The sequence below is a fragment of the Molothrus aeneus genome, chromosome Z, assembly GCF_037042795.1.
Source record: "Molothrus aeneus isolate 106 chromosome Z, BPBGC_Maene_1.0, whole genome shotgun sequence".
In the NCBI taxonomy this organism is placed as follows: domain Eukaryota; kingdom Metazoa; phylum Chordata; class Aves; order Passeriformes; family Icteridae; genus Molothrus; species Molothrus aeneus.
This window is the reverse complement of record NC_089680.1, coordinates 13,133,726-13,153,781: the sequence shown is the minus strand read 5'-3', so window position 1 is coordinate 13,153,781 and position 20,056 is coordinate 13,133,726. Positions and strand designations below refer to the sequence as shown.

General features: G+C 39.7%; 1 protein-coding gene across 3 annotated transcripts in view; it reads right to left on the bottom strand.

Annotated features, from left to right (window-relative positions):
• Positions 1–19,619, bottom strand: part of CDC42SE2 (CDC42 small effector 2) — an 83,018-nt gene extending 63,399 nt beyond the window's left edge. The window contains exons 1-3 of one of the 3 annotated variants that reach the window (XM_066569555.1): positions 19,361–19,619; positions 18,400–18,465; positions 4,549–4,631 (exon numbers count right to left, since the gene is read on the bottom strand). The gene's annotated coding sequence lies outside the window, so the exon portion shown is untranslated. Of the gene's footprint in view, positions 1–4,548; positions 4,632–18,399; positions 18,466–18,593; positions 18,623–18,998; positions 19,089–19,360 lie in introns of those variants that run through there. The other 2 variants (XM_066569556.1, XM_066569558.1) reach the window with 2 other exon arrangements.
• Between the last annotated feature and the right edge of the window lie 437 nt (positions 19,620–20,056).

Genomic DNA, 20,056 nt, shown 5'->3' with positions numbered 1-20,056 from the left:
TATTGAATGGACTTTAGGGCATTTTCCATGGAGATGTGATTATTCAAGGTGGAAAAAGCCAGAATTATACTCTTAAGCTTCTCAGGCTTTGTGTCATAAGTACAAAGTGGCAGATTTTTTTTTCCAGTATAAAATCACAATTTTTTTTTTTTAAATATTCGTTGCAAAGTACAGTGTAAGAGGACAGGACACAGGTTTTTCAGGAAGTCTTATTTCCCACTGCACATAAGATTAGCCAATTTAAGAAAAAGATTATAGCGTACAACTTCCAGAAAGGAAAAAAGTCCTATAGCAGAGAACTACTGGATTTGTAAAATAAAGTGGATTCTAGAGCGAATTAGAAGTCTAATTAAAAAACTCCATAAATGAAAGCTCTCTCATGTGTATATTCAATATTTTAAATTACAGAAACTGGACATCAGGCACGTATATTTCCCAGCATAATTCCTCTGGGGTGCTTTCCTTCTCTTCCCCATTACAGCACAGAGGATGACAAACCAGTTTAAGGATCTAATTTAGACATCAACCAATATTCCCTACACACTTTTCTATTCTTTTTGTTTACTATTCTCTGCATACAGACAGGTATAATGAAATTTGGTTACCATGACTGCAATTGTCCTATTGACAAACTTTGTTTCCTAGTTTTATGGTATCCAATGACACAAAGCTTCAGAGAATTTGTATTTCATGTTCCACATACTGTGAAAAGTGAGAGCAAAAGGACCATGGACTTTCACATTAATATAGTTCAGCTGGATCAGCTATGTTCTACTTCGAAATGCAAATAAAATGTTTCAGGGAAAAAAAAAAAACTAAACCATTTCTGAACACTTGAGAAGCTGGATCAGTCACATAATTCAGCTGCACCCCAGTGATTTGACCCAAGTTTAACAATGGAGGAAGCAGAGGACAGTCAGATACAAATACAGATGGTACAAGAGTCAGCAATAATGGAGTGGTTGCACAAAAGGGCATCTGAAATGGAGTAACAGAAGGACAGTTTTCTACCTGTGTTACTTTAATTATTCTACAGGATTAATACGATTATATGAATTTAGAAGTTAAAGGTAGTTAATCAACACTGAAAAACAGAAGTTCTTAATGAAATAAAATGTTGAGATCCAAGATCTTATGTGAGTTTCTTTCCTTTCTTTCTTTCCTTTCCCTTAGAGTAAAAAGCACTGAATTAAATTTCAATTATGTAAATGAACTAAAATTTCTCTTTTTGGCATTGCTTCAAATAAATGAATCAACTATTAAATTGAAAATTAGAATCATAGAGAATTAATGAAAGTGCAGGGGATGAAGTCTAAACATTTCCTTACTCAGGAAACTAAAACCTTGCACAGAAAAGTCAGCCCATGGAGACCCAATTCGAACATCATATACTAAAAAAGCACGAGAACATAAAAGACATATCTGAGATTTTGAAGATGTGTGTTTTTTCTATGGTGGCATCAAGATGTGCGCACAATATATGAACAGTCCACCAGCATTTTAGGGTAAAGACTTCTGGATGCAAAGAGTAATGCAGAAACATTGCACCAGCTTTTAGTTCTAGACATGAATGGAACAAAGGCTTCCTTGCCAAACTTTAATAATTTACAGTTTTGACAATGCCTTCACAAGAGAAAGGTTTTTATCCATCTTTTCCCTCACCCCAGTATTCTAGAACTTTAGTGATTTAGCAATAAGAGAATGGAAAAATTGAGAAAAACACATTTTCAATGTGGGTTTTTTTTTTCAGATTTTTTGGAGTTTCCTCTTAACAATTGGAAAGTGTATGTTTAAGAGTATCATGAGGCCAGATGAGGAATATACTAACTATGAAGAAGAGCCACAAGCCTAAATACTTATACTTCACATGACTGGAAGTACATCCACAAAGCACATGGTCAGAGTCATGTGACAAAAGCCCTGGCATGTGAACAAAGTCCACCACACAACTGCAGTGAAGCAGGAAAAGAAAAAGTTGCAGGGTTCTAGGCAAACAGGCAGCAGGAAATGGCACTGGAGCACTGTCCATCACTATCTTACATACTTTCAATTTCTGAACCTCAAAACCTTAAGAAAAATGAAGAAAAATATTAGGATCTGAGGCTTTTTTTATTTTTTTTTTATCTGGAATAGGCCAGATTATAAGGTTTTTATGGAGATTTTACCATCACCAACATCATAGCTGCCAGCAAGGCAAGTCAGGAAGGCTGCGCTTCCTGGTCTATGATTGAAGCTTCCTGGAGACACTACTGGAGCTTGTACAGAAAGGCGAGCCAACAGGTTGGGAACACCCATTGCACTTCACTTGTTTCTGGCACAAGAATGAAACACACGTACTTTTGCACTGCGAGTTCTCTTTGCTTCCTGTCTGCTCCTGCTCCAGTGGCGATCACCACTCACTGAACCTCTTCTCCAGAAGCTCTGCTTCTTCCCCACTTGCCTTCCTGCACCAGTTGTCATCCATCCCTGTACCCTCCTGCTGCTGCTTACAGTACAGCCCTTACTCCCGTCTGGTTTTAAATACTGCTCTTCTTTTCCTCGGAGTTGTCTTCTTCAAATAGATACTATCACCATCATCTTTTACCTATCCTTATCACCCCCACACATGCTACCCAACTGCCTGCCTTCCTTCTTCCATCCACCCTCACGGGACAGTATTTTTCTGGTTGTGAATTTTTTTGAGTTTGGCAGTTTATAAAACTATTTAAAAATTACCTTAGATTTGGGCTAGTTACTACAATTGGGCTACTATTTCTTTCTCTCTCCCCTTTCCTGACAGAGTCAAAAGGACAGAGATTCCTACCTGCACAGCCCATTTCCATTCTGCAATGAAACATTTTTCATAGGGTGGGCACATAAAACATCTGGGAATGTCCTTGAGTCCCAGCAGCAAGCAGCAGGTCAGAGCTGCAGGGTCAGCAACAGAGACTGCAGCTCCTGCTCCCAGTGTGGGATGCCATTTACACTTCAGTTTCTCTTGCTAATAATACAATCACCTTTCTGTCACATGCTTCTCCAGGGTAAATCCCTGGGCAGACTTTCTTCCCCAGACTCCCTGGCAGAAACGCTTTACAAGTAATAGTGAAATGAGAGCTAAAAAGATCAGGTGATAATGGAAAGGAAGTGCACAACACTAAGGATAAGCCCAAACATGTCTGGAATCGTCAGTCATACTGAAAACACATCAAGAGTGTTCAAAGGAACTTGAGGGAAGGGAGACAGAAAGAATGAAACAGAAAATGTAACACTGACTAGCATCTTAAAATGTAAAATGTAATCTTACCTATATTTAAACAAAATTCAACATACTTTGAGTATTTTTAGGGTAAAGCATCGATTTTTACTGGTACTTGAATTACATACTACATGAATGGTGATTAGAAGCAGAGAGTAAGGTAAAATAGAAAGACACTTATCTCCTGAAAAAGAAATCAATAACAAAGCCTGTAAAACACTATATGGAGAGTTTTTGCAATATGTTTCACAAGTTGCATCTCTTTCTGGGGAAACAACATGCACAAGAGATTTTTATATACATTTCCAAAGGTACTGATATCCTACAGGATTCTTTTCCACAGAGTTCATTTGGATTTTTAAAAAGTAAAATATGAAAACAGTAAAGAAAAATATTAAAGGAGAACTACAAGCTTCTAAAATTAAAATTGCTATGTAGAATTGAGGTCACAAGAAATCAGCAATAGTTTCAGGGCTTAACTGCTTCATTGGTTGTTAGTGTAATCCACAGCAATTAACCCCATATAAATGTGCTACAATCATTATCAATGAGCAAAGTCAAATAGGAATAGATCTATCTGAGTATTTTGGTGGAGGAAAATTCAGGTAATTAAAACTACTGTCCATTCCTACACATTATTTAACACCACACCAAAGCACATTTACTTGAAATAAAAACTAGAAAGTAGTGAATTAAAGTTGGATGAATCCTTAAAATCAGAGCAAACCAGGATAAACAACTCTGTAATATACAGAGCTGCAAACTAAATTATTAAAGCCATGAAAGTTATTACACAAAGAACACCAAAAGAATTTTGTCATCTTATATTGGAATTAAGTATTTGAGATCTCTTTAGAAGCCTTAGTTGAAACAAAGGAAGTGAAATATGAAATACATGTAATTAGCAAATCCATCAAGAATTTTCCCTGATAAGAAAATTGGGAAAAGAAATGGAAGTGTATGTGGCTGCATAAATACCAGAGTCTTGGGGCAACAAGACAATAGTTTGTCAAAAATAGTTTATTAAATTTATTGAGCATTACAAAGTACCTGGACTTCCTATCACATTAGATCTGAACATTAATGTATTTTTATTATGAGCACAAAGAACACTTGAATATCATAAGTCTGCTCGACTTCTTATCAGGGCCTGCTTAGAGTTCACAAGAAGTGCCATGAAACCACATTCAGTCTTAGTAAGGTTAAAATCTATATCACGCTTTGATGGTTTTGGTACGATGAGTATTTATAGATCTGTCATACATATCTGCATCAACATTTAAAGTGAATAGTAAACCAAAAGTATTGCCTACCTGAATTTCCCAACTTCTGTAACTTTCTTTAAGCAGCAAGTTATTCAGTGAAGATATCCCCAATTTTAGAGAGCGATGAAAAACTGAAAAAAAACAGAATTAAGTTACTATCTGTTACAGCACCTAATCCAAACTATTCACAGTGAAGAGCAATGTAACTTCATGGTTCCAGGAAAAAAACAGCTACCAAGAGGGAGAGTCAGGAGTTCCTCCAAGGCTTCTCCTTTGCAAAGCACCGCAGGTGTCAGAATAACTGAGCTACTTCCACTTGTGAATGATTCCAAGGATTAGGACTACCTTGTTTACAGCACTGCTGAAAGAAACTTCCACTGACTTGTGCACTCTTAGGTCCTCTTAACCCTTATATCCTAATATGTTTATACACTGTTTAAAATACATAAATAATTTATATATATATATATACACACACACACATTTGACATAGTTAAATGAAGTAAATAAGGAGCATGGGTACAAAAGCAGCACCTACTTAGTTTTGGCTGTTTCCTTTGCTAGGTCAGACTTTATATTAGCAGGGGTGTGTGGAAATTGTATGTATATTCCAACATTATTTCTTCAAGAGTATAGCTAGTGATCAGATTTCAATTTACTGGCAATACCAGGTCATTCAGGAATAACTGTTTTGTACTAGTTCCCAATAATAATATGTAACATGGCAGTTAAATGCCATGAAGTGTGTGAGGTTTAGCAAACAAGTTTTTTACTGAATCACATCCATGACATCTGCTAACGAGTTCAGCAGTTCTCAATTAAAGGAAGGATGCATTACAAGTACTGCAAGCAATAAAAGAAACACACTCATAAGAGCCGGCTTTGAGTGAAAAGAAGAATCACTGCTACTTGAAGTAGTAGGAGAATATTTAGTGCTGTTAAACCTCTATTCAAAAAGCTCAAACCAAACAAATCAGAAGACTCTGGTATTCATAGAGCATCCACCTGCAATGATAGTCATGAAAGCACTGATATATCAGAAATGGGTTTCAAAACAGAGAGAAGATGTCAGGAAAGCTGAAAATACCAAACAATCTAGTTCACACTTCAAATGTGCATATAAAAATAACATAAATGTGGTAGTAAATGAAATTTTGTACATCTCCAGTGTTAGATAGGGCAATGTTTTGCAGATTTCACTAAAATAAGCAAAAAAAAACCAAAACCCAAACAGAGCAAAATAACGCCCCAGACAAAAAGTTCCACCTCCCTTCTACACTTGTGATCCCCAATGTTTTAACCTTCACACTATATGGCAAGGCATTTGCTTGCAGACTTCTACTGGGGGCTTTTTTATCATATCTGAGCCCTTCCTTGCCCACACACTAGGGAACAAAGTCTTCTCTTTCTTCTCAGACGGACATAAGATAGATTTTAAATGTAAAATCAGGGGGTTTTTATCTTTACCCATGTAGTTTTCAGAAAAGATTATCAGAGAAATTATGAACTAGGAACAAAGAGCTAAGGCAAATGAGAGCAGGTATAGCAGACTATAAATGCAGAAAAATGGTTGCTGAAAAGAAAAATACTGTGAAGGAAAAGGGGAAAGGGATAAACTTGTCTGCATGGCATTGCATGGCAAGAGCTGTGAAAGTCCAATATGAAGCAAATAAAATCCTCAAAGACAGAAAGGCAATCATGTTTTTTTAGAGTAGATGTCAACTTTATAACAAAAGTGTCATTGAAATTTAGCTACCCTCTAGTTTAAGACACTGTGGACAACAGCTGATACATAGATAGGAGAAACAGCTCATTTAGCTGCAGTTAAACACAGACCTCCTCACTCAAATGCAATGCAACTGAAAGCAAAGTGGAGATTTACATTAGTAAATTTCACTGAGAGAAAACTGCTTTATGAGAAATTAGCAAAGAGAACACATTAAAAGCACACATAACATCCTTAGCATGTCGAGACCAATTCTGTATAAACAATTTAAATATGTAATAATATTTATACAAATGAGGTAACAGTAGATATAAGAATATCTATATTTACAATCTCTAAGCCAAATGTTTTCCTCCACCCCTCTCCTTAAATAAAAAAAGACTTTCCTAAACTTCATCATTAGAAATCTAGGGACATGCTGTAAGAGCAGCAGGACAGAACAATGAAAGCCATCCTTGTACAACATCATCTTAAAAAGTCAGTCAGAAATGAGATGATCTGTACCACTGGTTGTAAGTCGTCATGTCACAGCTATTTCGAATTCCAGATGTATGAATCCTGGAGACTAAACATACATCCTAATGGACAACTTAATTAATAAAATCATTGCTGTAAATGGTAGATTTTGGCTTGAAAGGCTATTAAATTACAGCAGAGTGGAAAAAGTAGTTGTTTGCAGGTACTGCCAAGGCACACTACTTATCCAGCAGTGCCAACTCTCTAGTAACTCTGGAGGGCTTACTGCAGACTTGCCCACATCACATTAAAAATCCAGTTACAACAAGCATTTGTCTGAGTGGTATCATTTGTGTGCGAATTTGAAGCTGTATGCTTCTCTGAAGCCTTGTTTTCAAGCCTGTATTTCTAAATAATAATTCCATTACTGATTTAACCAGTTACAAAAAATCACTAATGTTGCATTAGTGGTTAACAGGTCACATTAACAGGTGATTTCATTGTCATCCTGATATTATCTCTCAAATGATTTCTTATTTTACTTAGTCCATCCCAGCTTACACGTCACATTTGCCTTCTATGAAGAGTTCACTATAAAACCTGTGTATGAAAACAAAGAAGACAAAAACCAAATCAACAGGGTTGAAAAAATGGGATATGGGTGCCCTTAGAGAAGTGAAATGTATCTATTAGTACAGTGCTTCTACTGAAGAGAAACATTATTTTAGAGAACCTCAATGCCAAAGTAGTATATTTTAGTGGAACAGCTATAAAAGCATCATAATCATCAAAAGAATTGAGAAAATTAATACTGCTATTCCTAAGTATCAAATTCAGAGAGTAAAATCATTACTATAGCTCCATAACACGTTCTAAGTTGTTTTCTAATTATACAAAACAGGTTGGAATTTGATACAGAACTTGAAAACACAACACATGTACACTGTAAACTTTAAAGATGTATTCATACAATAAAGAAAAAGATTTTCTAAGCTAAAGAGCCTGTGAATTTACAATACATGAACAGTTAGTCTGCAGACATTCAGTCCTGTCCACTAGAAGAAAAAAAACAGTGAACTTCAGCAGTTTAACTGTTTTATCCATTAGAAAATAAAAATCTAAAGTTTGCATTGGGTTTCACTGTCTTCATTTGGAACTTTTTCATCATTTTGAAAGTTATTAAAAACAAAAAGGAAAAAATACCAATTATTTATTTTGCATCTAAGTAATTTTTTATCTCTGTAGACATACACCATATATATACACACAGGTTTAAAATCTTCTTTCTATTCCAGTAAAAGGCAAAGTCACATAGATACAGGAAATTACAGACAGCCCACAGAGCATACTTTATTATTTCACTATGAAGCCTGTAATTGGTACAGCAATTAATTACACAGAACCATAATGAATGGAGTCAGTGAAACATCAGTGAATTCAGACCTGTGCATATTTGGCACCAAAATAAACATACAGGATGTAACATTAAAGATAAGTTGAAAAAAACAGAGAAGGCTCATTTTAGTTTCTCCCATTCCTATCAGACGGATATAAATCTCAAAATCAGAGCTCCTTAGAGGACAAACTGGAGATGGAGTTTACACTTAACGTATGTCTTTAGGAGAAAGACACCCTGTTTCTTTAGGAGAAAGATACTTCTGTTCACCAACTTAGCCGTACAAGAGGACTTGGGACAGTAGCCTACTTAAACTTACCTCAGAATGCCTTTTCCTCACCTCAAACATTGTTCTCAAGAGATCCTTAGAACACAGCAACACCAAGACATTTCAATACAAGGTATGCATTTATCTTGGGTGGCCTCCAGAAAACCTCCCAAGTCAGAAAAAAAAGGCAAATAATTCTCCCAGAAACTAGTAGGGGTCAGACACCCAGAAGACTGGTGTCCAGGTCCTCTTTATCTGTACTGGCATCAGGCTTTCCTATTTCTCCTCTTTCTAATGAAATTCCTTGGCTCAGAGACACACATGCTTGCTTTAGAAGATGAACACATAACACTGTATGAACACACTAGGGAGAAGACCGAAAGATACTCTGGGATAAGAAGCAGAAAGTGCAGAAATTCAGCTACGTGAAGGGTGAAACCTTGTATTTCACTTTAATTAGGCACACTGAATTTTGAGTAGGGAGAAACTCAGTATGTATTAAAAAGTTTGAGAGGCTAAACCTTTCTAAAGTTAAAGTATCCATGTACTAATATTTCTTTCTCAAGATTATTTCACTACCATAAAAGCTTTTATTTTTTTTTTCTAATCAGTGGGAGGAAGGTGCATTTAGTAGCATGCTTTTCAGAGCAGGTACTCTGTTTTCACACCTGCCAATATAGACTTTGAAAACCTGACATAAGTAACTTCACTGATTCATCAGATAAAGCATGTAGGCTACTTGAATTTTTTCTTCAAAATCTAATATGCAAAATCTGTCTGCTTTAAATCACCCAGATGACAATCAGTCTGTGTGGGACTACAGATCCTGTACGTAACAGAAACAGGTCAAGGGAATGATGGAATGAAAAAAAATCCCACCCAAAATTGTAACAGTTCACTGTCTGAAGTCCTACTGACCCACAAGTTTTGTCTTTTAAAGACATTTAAAGAGAGATAGTCTAGCAGATGGTAAGTATCTTTCTCCTCAAAATGCAAAAAAGGACCTAGCAAGTCACTAGATATACAAATGACTACACTGCGTACACAGTGATGTTCAGCCCCCGCAGAAACAGCCTTGAAAAAGCAGCTTGTTTTCCTAAGGCAAAGACTGTCAAAGCCATCACTTCCCACACTTGCACTCTCAAAAGGAGGCCTGGCATTTTGAAGGAAAAATATCACAGTAATAAGAGTTATTACTATGACAGATTGTGTACAACAAGTGAATAGCATTGTAAAAACAAAACGCACCAAGTAATGTGAATGCACACACAGATGGCTGAGATCTCCAGATGACCTCCCAAGTTAAGAACAGTCTGAATGTTCACGTCACGCCAGGCTAACAACTCTGCTCTACTGGTGGCAAAGGCAGCTCTGGTGAACCTCCTGACTCATCCGAACTCTGATGCAGCAAGAGCATCTCAACTCCCCTTGGACCCTTCCTGGTTGTTTTGCTCTAAGGTTTACCTATGCAACGATATAGTTAAGAAGCCCACTCTCTCAGGCCATATGACAAAAGCCATCATGACTTGGTCTGCATTTTGAACACATATCAATGCCTACAATTCTCAATAGCAGTGGGTCAGTATTTTTAAACTAGTAAATTATTGCAAGTATTTAAATTTCATAGACTCATATAATGTGCTGAACTGAAAGGGAACACAAGGATCATCATCCCACTCCTGGCCCTGCACAGGACAGCCTCAAGAGTCATACCAATGTGCCCAAGAGCATTGTCCAAACACTTCTGGACTCTGTCAGGCTTGGTGCTGTGACCACTTCCTAAGGGAGCCTTTTCCAGGAACCAAGCACACAACCTTTTCCTAATATCCAACTTAAACCTCTCCTAGCACAGCACATTCCCTCAGGTCCTGCCACTGGTCATCACAGAGATCAATGCTGCTCCTCTACCCCTCACAAGGAAGTTGTAGACTGCAACGAGGTCTCTGCCTCTCCTCAGTCTCCTCCAGGCTCAGCAAACTGAGTGACCTCAGCCACCTTTTGAATGGCTTCCCCTCTACATCCTTCACAGTCATCATTGTTCTCCTACTTTGAGCTTGAGATAATCAATATAGTAATGGGGAATATAAATCATTCTTCATCCAAGTCTCCAATTTTTCCAAGCTTTTTTAGACTACAGTAACAAAGAGACAAAAAAAGTCAGCTTTAACTTTTCTCTTGTCAACTTTTCCAACAAATTCATAGGTATTTATAAGTTTATCTGTAATCAGCAATAAGGGCAATTAAGAATCAGTTTCAGAACAGAACACAGTTCTTCTTTATTAAAGAAAACAAATAAACTAGCACTGAATTAGTTCTGATGCTTCAGAACTAATTCTGTATCTGAGAAAACAATAGCAAGTACAGAAGAATCCAAATATGCTTACCCAAAATCAAGCAATTTAAACATTCACAATGCTTTGGCAGAAATCACCAGGACATGCACTATCAGCAGCAAGTGTTCTTGGTAGATATCTCTAGCTGTAACACAATGACTTTTAAGTCTATCCATAAGTTCTCAGAGAGGGAACAAAGAAATTGTGGAGCTTCTTTGCTACTTTACAAGATCATAATTGCCATTTCCTGAACAGAAAGAAGATTCCACAATTACCCATATTTTATTTCAGTAGAGTTCTTTCAGAAACACACATACAAACAGAAAAAAAAAAGATTAAAAATCAGACAATAGGGACTTTTAATTCCATCATATTACTTTGTTTTTAATTAAGCAAAGAACATGCAGTCAAAGAACATGCATGTCAAAGAACAAGCAGTGCTAGTGCCACTGAGCATATGTAATATTAACAGATTCTGTTAATGCAGGTTCCAACTTTAGCCTTCCTCCCACATGCACACATGCACATTACCATGGTGATCTGCAAAATTTGCTGCCTGGGACTTCAGAACAGTACAGCATTTGACCTCAGCATCTTTGAATAGATGCAAACACAAATTAAGTTACATTTTAAAGACATTAAGTCACAAATAGTTTGATAAAATAGTCTGTACAGAAGAACACTGACAAAAATATTTGAATATGATCTCAACCAGTAGAAACAAAGCAACAAAGCTTTCAGATCACACTTTCTGTCCTTGAAAGAAAAAGAACAAATTTTAAGAATTTGAAAAAAGAGGTAGCATATAAACAGTATAAAAAGCATAATCTAGAATCATCACCTCTGTGAATATTTGAGTACTATCTGAACTGTGGAAGCATCACTTTCAGAACAACACATTTTCTTTAATGGAATTCTTAATTTGCATACTATTTCACTAAAATGCACACTTGTTTGGACTATCACAGGTCTGTGCCTGCTGTGATTTTCTTCCATGTGGGATCACTCTTAATGCAGTCTCCTTTTATCTATTACAATTTTCAACTGATCTAAATAATAAAAAAATAATCTTAAGAATTAAGGATCATCTTTCAATGAATACATATATATCCTGACAACACAGAGGACAAAGGACTGGGAGCCAAGGTGACAATTGTGCCCCAACCAAATAATAAATACGTTAAAAAACAAATCCAGCACAACCTCCAGTACCTGTATTTTTCTGTATATAAACTGATAATGCTCACACTTTGGTATCTAAGCACCTCTGGATACAACTATCTGCAATTCCACTGAAGAAATATGACTCCACTGTAACTGCTGCTGGATGGCCAGGATCACTCTCGCAAATGCATTCTTGCAGAGATGCAGTTAACTTGCTCTGCAGACCTTAAATTGTAGAGAATTTAGGATCTCACTGAAAGCTTCACCACTAATTCAGTCATAGCCAGGGTTTGACCTGCAATACTTAGAGCTGAAAGGAGTCGTCACTCCTGCTGACTTCCCGGGAAAAGCCGGTGCTAAGTGGAAGCGCCACTTTGCAATCATTCATGGAAAATAAAGGCACCAGTGCAGGGATTTTAGAGATTCTTCTACAGAAAAAGCTTACAGGAAGCTTGGATACAGTAGACCCTAGAGGATGGTCCACATGTGAAAATGTCTGTACTGAAATATTGCCCCTTCAAATTCACCTCCGTGAATTCGCAGTCTCAAGATGAACTAAGATTTTTGAAGAGTACCACAAGGCTTTGTCATTTACAAGGCAGCTTAGAAGAAAACCAGGTACAATTATAAGAAATAGCAGAGCTGAACACACCTAGATTTATCCTTTTTTAAAAGTCCCTATTTCAACACTGAAATAAAGACTTGATTACATAGCAAACTATGGCTGTACCAGTGACATGCTCCTACTGTGAGCACATCACCTAAACATTTGTGCAAGATGAATTTTTGATAGGACAAAACCAACCAACCAAAAAGAAATAAAATAACAGAACACATCAAAGCTTAGTTTTCTATTACCTCTGCAAATTATTCCTCACATATGCTTGAGGACAAAACCAAAAAAAATCAGATCAGCAAGGAGTGCATGAAACACCAAAAATAACACTTTGGTGTAATTTGGTGAAGACTGCTCCCAGCTCCCTTTTTCCTCCCCTTAGACGTTACTTAAAATACACATTTTAAGCCTTTTTCCAATCCACTGACTTTTTGAACATGCCTATACCAAATAAAATGGGTAAACTCCTATTTCTGAAATGCTTATACCTAATTTTGGCTGGAGGAAACAGCTCCTACTGTATCTCAAGATCTGTTTATACAGTTCAAGTGAACAGGACTACTTAACTTGAAACTACATTCTCACATCAATTTTAGGCTTTTTTAAACTATATCAAGGCAGAACAAACCTTATAAAACTCAGCTTACTCGAAAAGAACTTCAGTGCAAATATACCAGGGCAAGATACCATTCACTTGAAGGGTTAAGAGAAGAAATAGGTAGTTGAGCTCAAGTGAAAAATTGTTCTCAGGAAGCTTTAAAGGAGTAGGTGGAATTCCTCTATCAAATGGTGTTTGATGCTAATAGCTGCATCACATGGGGCCAATTAAAAGAGGTGTTATCAGACAGCACGAGACTTACTGAATATGAGCCTTAAGATAAAAACAACCAATAAATGCAACAAGACACTTTCTGCATATAATATTTCAGTACTAAGCAGCATGACTGTTTTGACAAGGAAGCCAGCTGCAAATTGAAAAAGTCCTATTTTTGCAAGAGATTTAAACAGTTGGTCTCCAAATTTGATGAGCGAGTAAAAAAAAGATGATTAAAAGGCCCCATTCCAAAAATGAAGCATGGGAAAAGTATATAAAGCCCATACAATGATAAGCCAGAACCTTAAGACAGAAAAGGTACTAAATTTAAGAGAGAATTCACAAACCTCTGTGAAGGCACATATTTATTTCTTCTATGAGAATAATTGGGATTTTAACTAGGGAGGCTTTGGTGACAACACACTTTCTATTCTGTGAAAAGAAATTTTTCTTAAGGAAACATTTTCGAACTCTTTGTAATAACTGATAAAGTTCAAGGCACATACAGTTAGAAAAAAACAGATTGAGTTGTACAGCAATTTGTAAAAAAGTACAAGATTCCAAAATACCCAGCAAACCATGATGCAGTCTGTAATCAGTTACTGGGTTCATGCCCAGTTTTGCCCTTGTACTGTTCATATACTGATAAAACAAACAGCTCTCTCTTTTAGCCTAAATTGATAGAGATACTTACAATATTTTATTACTGCTTGCCTAAAGTGCAACTCAAGGCATTCTAACTTTTTAGCTGTGGAAAGTTATTAGATGAGAGTGGTCATCTCCATGTGCAATACCCTCCCAGCATTACAAGCCCCTTACTGCTGAGAACGAACTTTTCTACAGAGATTAACTGCAATTTTTCTTCCAGCACCTCTTCCCCAACACAGAGGCGCTAGCTTATACAATGCAAAAAACCCCTCATCACAGGCCAGCACACGTCTGTTACAATCTGTATATGGGGGGGAAAGGATTCAAACTCTGTCCAGTGAAGAACTGAGATACTGTTTCCCAATAAGTATGGTGTCAGATCAAGGGCTCAGGTAACTGCAATTCAATAGACTTTTGACATGACTAGATGTCAGCCTATATAACATGATCCCTGATTTCAACATCACCAGAATAAGTAAACCTTCGAACACAACAGAGACCCATTTCAGTTGTTTGTTGAATATTGTTTAGCCATAACACAGAAGCAAGCTGTATAGCAGCTCCTAGCTCTTCAGGCAGCGCAGTTAGCAGCAGCTTGCCTCCTCCCATACACCATGCGTGCACTAATGCATGTACAGACAGACGGTATCACAGAATCACAGAATATGCTGAGTTGGAAGGGATGCCCAAGGATAATCAAGTCCAACTCCTAGCCCTGCACAAGACATCCCCAAGAGTCACACCAGCAGCTCTCCCTCTGATGTCTCACAACAACTACTGCAAATTTGACTGGACAGAAAACTAAATAAATTAGAAGAGGAAATTAATATAGTTCAGTTATGTTTCAGGAAGAAGCCTGCGAAACCTGCCAACACTTTCATTTACACCTTATGTCTTCCTCCTTACACCCCCGTCCTAAGACATTCTGTGAAACTGACAAAGAATATGTAAGACTGCTTTGAAGGAGGTCCGCACTCCCTTAACTTTGCCTTCTATATGGACAAGGCAGCTCTTTTTCCCCTTGTTGTTGAGGTGAAGCAGTCAACAGAAACTACTGTTCCTCTTACGACTACCCTTGGTCTAGTAATTCCATCTTGCACATCCACTTCTAACCACACACAAAACATTCAATTTGAGAAAGACCAAAGGAGTCCTCAGGCAGAGTTACCCACCTATGTAATGGGCATTGAGCCAAAACCCTCTCGTAGGACGCTCACCAGCCTAATTTTCCTACATTCACTTTGCTACTAATAGGCAGCCTTCTCGCTGCTAAACTTCCTGTTCAATCTGCCCTTTATGTGAAGCCCCCACTTAAACATGTTCACTGCAGCTGTTTGATTGCTCTTTTACCCACGTTCAATTGCCTCAGGTTGCCTCTTCCTTGAATTCATCATCAATTCTTATTATTGCTAGTCATATAATGAAATGAGATGCTCATCATGCAAGACAGACTTGCTTCATCAAAATAACATGAAACCTTTAAGTGACTGAATGCTCAAAAGCCTCTCTTCAGAACAACTGATTTCCTTTAAAGAAAAATTAATCCAATCCACCCATCTCAAGATCAGCATCCTTCAGAGCAGTATTCCTCCTCCCCCTCTCTCCTTCATTTTCCTCCAAGGCTTGTCTACAGAAAAGAACAGCATGTGCCTGCTTTTCTAGTGCATCTATGTTTAGTCTAGTCAAAAAAGAAAATAATTTATTTGTGCAGTGATAAACACTTTGCTTCAGTACTTTTTAACACAAAAGTAATACAGCAGCTGTAATATAAAAAATAACTCCTTCATGTCAACCCTGATAAGTATACTCTGAGCATTGATAAAATTGGACTGGGAGACAGGCATTCACGTTTCAGCAGTCAATTGTCTACAGTCCTTCAGAACACATTAGAAAGCAATTCTCCCACTTTTAAAGTATGAAAACAGTGACAAACACTTTCGCAACACCCTAAGTTCCTCTAAAACTCTTTTAGGCACTACACAATACAAGGCCAGTATTAAAACTAGGAGACACAAGATGGCTAATATTAAACAGTTATGGCAGCAACAAACACATTTTAATGAACATGGCACAGGGAACAAGGGCCACACTAGCCTTCATCCACCTTCTCTATCTACATGCACACAGAGGCGTAGGACGAGAAACACACACCCAGGGGTAAGGCGGTGACCAAAGATAAGTGCTTACATCTGTTTACGTAAGGCAACAGTCTGTAATGCTTGCTAGAATCATAGCTAGGAAATACACTTATTGCACTAATGAATTACATGATAAACTGCTATTCACTACCTGGACTCAGGCTGTCAAGTGTAATCAAGAGCTGCAACTGAGTTGCTGAAAACTGATTTGAATAGGCAAAATATACCACTCAAAAGTAAAAATTAGTCTAATTCGAATTCTATCCAAGCACTCACTGACACTGACCAGAACCCAGTGGGTTTCTAAAATGAAACATGATGGCGTATTCAAAACAGACTGGCACAAGATTTTCCTGAGCACTATGGTATGCTAATTTAATTTGTCAAGCTAAGTTCACTGAAAATAAAGTAACAACAAAAAAAAAACCTCAAAAGGGGCAGTATCTCAAGGGAGTACTTCAACACCAGGGTTCTTTTTTTCCATTATTGTCATTTAATTCCACATTATGCTTCATGCCTAAAAGGTAGGTCTATAAATCACATGAAGCAGAGCAAGTATCTCAGTGCTAGTCCTAATAGTTTGAAAATATAATCCTGAACTTCAGGAAAACTGTCACCTCAAAGATATATCACAGAATGAAATATGTTCTCCTTGTCAGTGGTGTAAAGGAAAAAGTATTTTTCTAAAAGTGCACTGTAATTCCAGTGAAGAGAAACTCAAGAGGCAAAAAAAGAAGCCCCTCCACCTCCACCTCAGGGTCAAAAGGTCTGGCACAAGTATCTTCACAGTTTGTGCAAGCTTGCTCAAGCTAATACGTGGACTCCTCTGCAGTGGACAATCAATTACAGCAACAACTGCTGATTAGCATTATTTCACCACCAAGAACTACTACTCCTAGAAAAGTAACTTCTTGTTGGGCAGAGAGATTAAATGAAACATCTAATTCTTTTCTTTTTTGCTGTAACAACTCTATGGCACATGATCTGATTTTTTGAAACCATTTTAGGGCTAATATTTTATCACTGCAAAGAAACCTCTGATATACAGGTTAAAAAAGGCACAGTAAAATATACAGAAAGAAAGTTGGAATACATACTCAATTTCTCATTTCCTTTTTCTGTTTCTAAATCAACTCAACTTTTTTTTCACTTGACGAGATATTTAAAACATTTCTGTTTTAAACAGAACAGCCACCATGTTCTCAAGACTTTCCACAGACCACCACACTGCACATCAAGCCACCACAGAACTTCCAAAACACTCACAGCGTCAGAATTACTAGCAAGATTCAAAATAAATTTATTTTGTATGGTTATACAACAGCACAAGTAAATTGACAATTATTTTTTTTCAAAACAAAACAAAAGATAATTTAGCTGTAATATTGATGTACAAGCTACACAAAACAACAGTTTCAGAGTGCTTTGTTCCTCTGGTGCACAAATGCCATATAACATTATATGGATTGTGTGATGTAATTTTTAAGCTATAAAACTCTGGCCTAGATATGCAGAAAATTCACCAGTGTCTTGAACACTGAATAACTCATACTTGTTAGCAAAATCACTTTAGATGCCCAGACAGTTATATCCAGGTTCCAGCTTCTCACTCAAGCTAATGGGAGAACCCAAATTTAAAAGAGCAGTGATATAGCTATTGACATATAATGAATTTATGTATATACTAAATTATCTCATTGCTTGTTGATCTGCTACTTATTTTATTAGTGGTTGTAGTCATTTGCTTGATCACTTCCTGCAATTCCATCTACAACAGTCCTTTTCACCTTTCAAAAAGCCCCATTACAGTATTACAGTAGAAATTTAATATTTGATTACATCTTTCAAAAATGCATGTATATTTTAACACTGTAAAAAACAGCTCAGAAATATATCTATACCTTCAACGAGCTGCTATTAATCGATATTAGTCAAGTAAAATACTTGACTAAATATGCCTTATGAGTGAGGAAAAAGCAGCATCTAATCTCAGTTATTTCAGTGAAATGTAGGGAAACACATTAGTATTACACTTACCGGTATTTCCTATACACTGATTTAAGTCTAAAAGGTGACTGTCAGCCCTGGAGGATTAAGTAAGATCCATCACCACAACCATACCTAAAGCAAGCATTTAAGGCATCGCTTTTTCCCAGATTTTCTTTACTTTTTTATTCTTAACCAGTTATTGCAGTCTAGAAGAGACATATATACGCAACAGGCATGGGAAAAGTCTGCCTAGGCTCTCACTTAAATTACTTCTCAAGTTTTTATCTCACAGACATGAAATAATCACTCCTTTCATCAATCCAAGTTCAGAAACAAAACCGGAAAACTTACAGTTTAATGCATATCCAGCTTCAGAGTTAAATGTCACAGGGCTTCACGTTCTCCTGGAACGTTCTCCTGTAGAAGGGTTACAATTCTGGTAAGCGCACGGGGTGACAAACACGGAGTATCTACCTGAAAACCACACGCTCACCCCAGGAGACAAGCGCCACATTTCAAATAACAGCTGTTAAACGCTAATTTACCGCTCTAGACGTGCACGAAAATCACCGCTGTCGCACCCCAGCTCCCTCCTTCCCCAGTCGGAGGGCCTTACACTCCTCCCGCGGCCCCGCGGGGCTCGGCACGCCGCCCGGGGCACGGAAGGGAGGCACGGAGGCGTCGCGGCATCCCCGCCGCGGCACCACGCCCTGCGCCGGGCGCAGCCCGACCCCAGGCCCCGGGGCCCGCCGCGGCACCTGCCCTCCCGCCGCACGCCCGGGAGACGGGGCGGGGGCGCACGGCATTAAAAAAGAACCAAAAAAAACCTCCCAGCCCAGCCGCCAAAAGCCTCACAACAAACCAAAAAATCCAAAAAACAAAACCCACAAATCCAGGAAACCCAAACCCCTCTGGCTTGTTTTTTTGTTTGTTTGTTTTAAATCGCCCACCACAAAACTGGTGGCTCGCTCCTCTTTGTCCGAGCGTCGAGCGCGATCGCGGCTGAGCATCACCCGCCGCGCCCGCGGCACTGCCCGCTCCCGAGGCGGCGCGGCCGGAGCCTCCCCCGCACCGCCCCGCCCAGCACCGGCCCCACCGCCCCCGGGCACTTCGCTCGGCCCTCGCTCGCCGCTGCCCGGCCGTGGCGCCGGCGGTGCGGAAAACACCGGCGGTCCCCGGCGGCGGCGCAACACAACCCCCGCCATCGCTCCCAGCGGGCCCCCGCGAAAGGGAGTGGCCGCAGCCCAGCCCACCGGCAGGTACGGGGCAGGGCGGCGAGCGCGGGACCCCGCAGCCCTGCCCCGCCACTCACCGCTGCCCACGGCGGCGCCCGCTCCTTTGTGTGCCCGCCGCGCCCCGGCACCTCCGTCTCCCGCTGCCGGGCGCCCCGCGCCCCCTCCCCGCCGCGCCGGGAGCGGAGGAGGACGCAGCCGAGATCCGCGGAGGAGGCCGCTACCGCCCGCCGGTCACATGCAGCGGGAAGGCGCGGCGCAGGCTCCCGGCGGCTCCCCGGGAGCCCGGCCGGCAGCGTCCGAGGCGAGCTCGGGGGTGAAGATGGCGACCTCGGCGGCGGGGGAGGGAATCCCCGGGCCGGCCCGCTCCGCTCCGCGCTGCCGGCTGGGCTGGGCGCGCCGGGGAGGGGAGGGGACAAAGAGCGGCTGCCGCTGCCCGTCAGCGCTATCGCTGTGCCGCCCGCTCCTCCTCCGCCGCCTCCGCGCCGTCCAACCTCCGCCCGCGCCGCAGCGCACCCGGCCCGACCCGCTCCGCTCCCAGCGCCCGGGGCTCGCTGTCTGCTCCGCTCCGCTCCCACCGCCCGGGGCTCGCTGCCCACCGCAGCGCAGGGACCCCGGCGCTGACCCTTCCCGAGCTAAAATGTGCTGGCATCGCCACGGCCTTAAGGAGTGGCGGAAAGCAGGTCACGACAGCTGGTGTGCTTGTGGTCGGAGAAGGAAATGAGAAGGGGATCTTCTGACCCCCAGCTGTTGACAGCAACAAGCCTACTCTGCGT